At 33.9% G+C, this 5,000-nt stretch overlaps 1 protein-coding gene across 1 annotated transcript in view; it reads right to left on the bottom strand.

The window, feature by feature from the left end:
- The window catches only part of LOC137649537 (uncharacterized), a 65,001-nt gene that overhangs the window by 25,490 nt on the left and 34,511 nt on the right, over positions 1-5,000 (bottom strand). The gene's annotated exons all lie outside the window — the stretch shown is intronic.

Genomic DNA, 5,000 nt, shown 5'->3' on the forward strand with positions numbered 1-5,000 from the left:
TATATATATATATATATACCTATATATATATATATATATATATATATATATATATATATATATATATATATATATATATATATATATATATATGTATATATATATATATATATATATATATATATATATAGATAGATAGATAGATAGATAGATAGATATAGATATAGATATATATATTTAGAGATGAACTTAGCTATATAATTCACCAGCAGAAACATAAAACTAAAGCTAATTTAAGCTGCTATGGAACAGCTTCCACGTTCGCCAGAACAGAGCTACTGAACCAAGTAATGTTGACTAAACTCTCGACGAATCCTCATTTAAGTCTGATTTGAGATACATTGTGAATTCATCAACTATAGACATAGCCTAATGGAACATCTGAACTTTGACATTGAAGTTGATTTGTATTAGAAACAAACTACTATAAACAGGATATCAACGAACACAAAATATAAAATTAGAAACGGTTTCACATGTCCCTTTTGCCATACATGCAAGAGGTTAATATGCAGGCTATATTGTTATTACCTCAGACAAAGCGGTTATGAAATCGAGTCGGTTTCTTTATTTATTCATTTATTTGTTTGTATGTCTGCTTCTCTATAGATAGGATTACAATAAAACTACGTTTCTGATTTTGACGAAACTCTTATAACATATAGATCTTATAATGGTCATGGATGACAACCATAAGTTTTGAAGATGATCCTGATTCAGATCCTGACTCTAGATCGGGATTTGCCTTATTCACCCTTATAAAAATAATGTTATAACAAATTGATGGATTTTGACGGAAATTTCACCAGAGTTAGACCTTAAGCCATGAGCGACTTCATTAACTTTTGGAGATGAGTTGGTTCCGGATTCGGATTCTAAATCCGGATTTGCATTTTTTTTCCTGTGTGGCTGTCTGTCTGTCTATCTGTTTGTGGATCGGACTAAATCAAAACTACACAATGGGTTTTGACGAAACTTTCACCACAAATAGATCTTATAAGGGTCAAGGACGACTCTATTAATATATGAAGAAGATCCAGATCCGGATCTAGATTCTACGTATGGATTTGCATTTTTCTCCATATTAAAGATTATGTTAAAGTAAATGGACAGATTATGACAAAATTTCCATCACAGATAGATCTTAGGCCTTAGACAACTTAATTAACTTTTTTAGATGATCCGGTTCTATATCTGGATTCCAGATCAAGATTTGCTTTATTTTGTCTGCGTGGCTGACTGTAGATAGGATTACGTCAAAATACAAACGAGAATTTGACGAAATTTTCACCACATATAAAATTCAAGTTATGACAACCGCATTAAATACTGGACAAGATCTGGATCTGGATCTGAATTTTAGATCCAATTTTCATTTCTCGCTATTTTAAAGATAACGTCAAAGAAAATTGATGGCTTTGACGAAATTTCCACCACAGATAGATCTTAAGCGCTGGACGACTTAATTAATTTTTTATAGGATCCGGTTCCAGAACTAAATTCCAGATCTGGATTTGCATTTTTTAGTTTTTTTCTCTTGTGTACGTGGCTGTCTGTGGATGGGGTTGCGTCAAAACTACACAACAGATTTTTATAAAATCTTCACCAAGTCTTAAGTCATGAATCACCTCATTACATATTACAGAAGATTTGGATCTGAATTCCGAATCTAGAACCGGATTTGCTTTTTTCGTCAATTTAATGATAACCTCAAAACAAATTAATGGAGATTGCACAAAATATCCACCACAGATAAATCTTAGGCCATGGACGATTTCATTAACCTTTGGCAAGGTGAGGAATGTATGATTGCGCTTGTTATCATCATTGCTGTTATCATTATTATTTTTGCTACGATTATTATTATTATTATTATCATTATTATTATTATCATTATTATTATTATTAGTAGTAGTAGCAGTAGTAGTAGTAGTAGCAGCAGTAGTAGTAGTAGTAGTAGTAGTAGTAGTAGTAGTAGTAGTAGCAGGGACATGCAGAGAACTTGTTCAGGGCAGGTGCTCAAGTGAAAAAAGGGCAAATATATAGATATGAATGAGGCTAAATATATACTGGCTCAATATTCTTTCAAATTTATTTAAACTAGCCATTAATAATTCAAGAAAGAGATAAACATGACTGAAAGCACAGGTACCAGTGGGGCTAATGTTTTTTATGAACATAAAATCTATAGTACTGACTACCAGTGGAACCAGGAAATTTAACAAAAGAAAGCTTATATATATTACTTTTACATAAATGACTGCAAGAATATCAATCAGTATGCTCAACACACTTGGCTAATAACCAGACCTTATCATCTGATATTTATAAGAGAACCCTTTTGTGTGCCATTTTTTTTAATATGCTGATAACTTCACTGTTGTTGATTGTGATATCCTTTTCAACTGCTAGCAACAAAAGATCAGATAACCTTTCCTCACTGGATAGGCTGCGTAGCTTTGTCTTCACCAGCTTGAGTCTGGAGAAGGTCCTTTCCACTGTTGCAATTGCGAAGGGTAGAGTGGCATAAATTGTTGAGAGTTCAAGAATAAGTGACAATATCTCCTGGACATTGTTTTCTTTCATCAGGCTGAGCATTGCAGCTGCGGTGTTCTGTGGCAGGCAAGGTAATGATGAATAGAAGATCTTTAATTCCAACCGTAGCTTGTCTACTTTTTCTAACTCATAAAACTGGCTTAATTTTTGAAATGACTTGAATGCATCTTCATTCACAGGTTCTTTCCAGTTATTTTGGAATGTCATACAATGAAAGGCATTTAGGATACCCCATGTTGTGTTGTCTCCAGCTTTTGTATCTAAAAGCACATAAAATACTCTCACCCGGTAGTAACCATCCCAGGATTGATATTGCTGGTCCTTAGTAGCAGATGTAGCACTATACCTGTATCTTTCAGACATTTTTCTTATTCTGCCTTGTCCAGGAATCCCAGAGGGGAGGTCGATGACCAGGGATTCAGCTCTCCCTCTAACATTTGTAAAAATTTCCTGAAACTTCTTATCATTTCTTAATTCTCTCAAATTTTGTAGTACTCCATTCACAATTCTGTAGAAGGCAGCCAAATCAGTCTTTCTGTTGTAGAGCATTAGAGGCATAAGCAGTTTCTTGTAAAACTGGGGTGGCAATCTCAAGACAGACAAGAAATTCAAAGTTAATACTTTGCAGCACTATTGAGGCATCCCCTGCTGATGCACCAGGAGGATATTTTTGCACTACCTCTTCTAAAAATTGCTTCTGAGCTGGGATGACCTTCCTCATGGTTCTAAGAGGTGCTCTCTGCAAGCCCATCTTGTGTCTGATAGCTTCTTAAGTTCAAGTGGGTAGTCTTCTGGATACATTGCTTTCTGGATCTCCATAAAAGCAGCATGCCGTTTGAAGAGTTAGTAATAAATTCACACAGTTTCTCCACAAAACTGAAAAAAGTTACAAACTGAGTACTTGATTTTGCACTTTCAACTAAAACTCGATTTAGGCTGTGTGCATGGCAGTGTACATAGAGAGCCTTTGGGTTCTGTCTTTGGAATCTGGATTGTAATCCAATGTATATTCCACTCATATTTGCTGCCCCATCATATCCTTGTCCACGCATATCATCTATGTTCAGATTATTTTTATTAAGCATAGAGATCGCTTCTTTCTCCAGTGCTCTACCGGTTGTTGATTGCACATTGAATACTTGTATGAAACGTTCTTTTATTTTTAAGTCATTTACATATCTCACAACAAAAGAAACCTGTTCTGTATGTGATACATTAGTTGTTTCATCTATGAGCATGAAAAGATCTTGCTCTTGTGAATTTCATCTCATATCACTCTCCTAACTGAAATTGCCAAAGCCTTGATCAGGTCATTCTGAGTCCTATCTGAAAGCAATGACACTTGGGGTCCTTTCAGTATTTCTTGTTTTTCTTTAATTACATCAAGGTGCATCATTAATAACATGACATAAGCATGATTTTCGAATGTTAAATGGCAAAAACAAGTGAAATGAAAAATAACAAAATGAGAAATGAATAGATTTTTTTCACCATCCAGTTGGGTATTGTTGATTTAAGAATCGAAAACTAAATGTCACGTGCAGCTCAGGAACTTAATTGGACACATTATGCAACAAATGAAATGAAAGACAAGCTGTATGCGTTCCAGTCCACATTGCCGTGGCCCTGTTCCTATTTTCCTCTCTAAATATATTAATTTACTCGACTTACTTGGTCCACTGCCTCTCTCCCTCCTTTTGTTATTACACTTTTTATAGCTAAAAAGGGAGTCAAAGCCTTAATGCAAAGGACAATACCAGTTAAAATAACTAGGAAAGCTTACCTGGCCTGTTGTCATTCTGGCTCAGCAGAGGTTGCCTTGGCCCCAGTGTTACCAGACAGTGAGACATATAGTCAGATGATCTTGGGTGACCCATTGTTGCCAAGATATTAAACCCATTTCTACAAGCTCCTGTTTATTATTATTATTATTATTATTATTATTATTATTATTATTATTATTATTATTATTATTATTATTATTATTATTATTATTATTATTATCATTATTATTGTAATAATAATAATAATAATAATAATAATAATAATAATAATAGTAGTAATTATTCTTCTTCTTCTTTTTCTTCTTCTTCTTCTTCTTAGTATCATTATTATTATTATTATTATTATTATTATTATTATTATTATTATTATTATTATTATTATTATTATTATTATTGACACAGATAGGCGGTATAGGCGGCGGGCCTATAATACGTCCCTCTCAAAAGGGCACTTTTGATGCAGTAGCAAAAGTGGCAGGTGATTGGGCACCCCTAGCACCGCTTACCCCCCCCCACCCCACCCCCTTTATCCTTAATGTAAATAGAAAATCCTTATAGGAGGCGAATGTTTTATTCATCGTAATTGAATTCATTTATTCAACTTTTCATTGTATTCTCTAGTTCGTATACATTCTACGCCGAACTGAAAATACCTATCTT

The sequence above is a fragment of the Palaemon carinicauda genome, chromosome 11, assembly GCF_036898095.1.
Source record: "Palaemon carinicauda isolate YSFRI2023 chromosome 11, ASM3689809v2, whole genome shotgun sequence".
Lineage (NCBI taxonomy): Eukaryota > Metazoa > Arthropoda > Malacostraca > Decapoda > Palaemonidae > Palaemon > Palaemon carinicauda.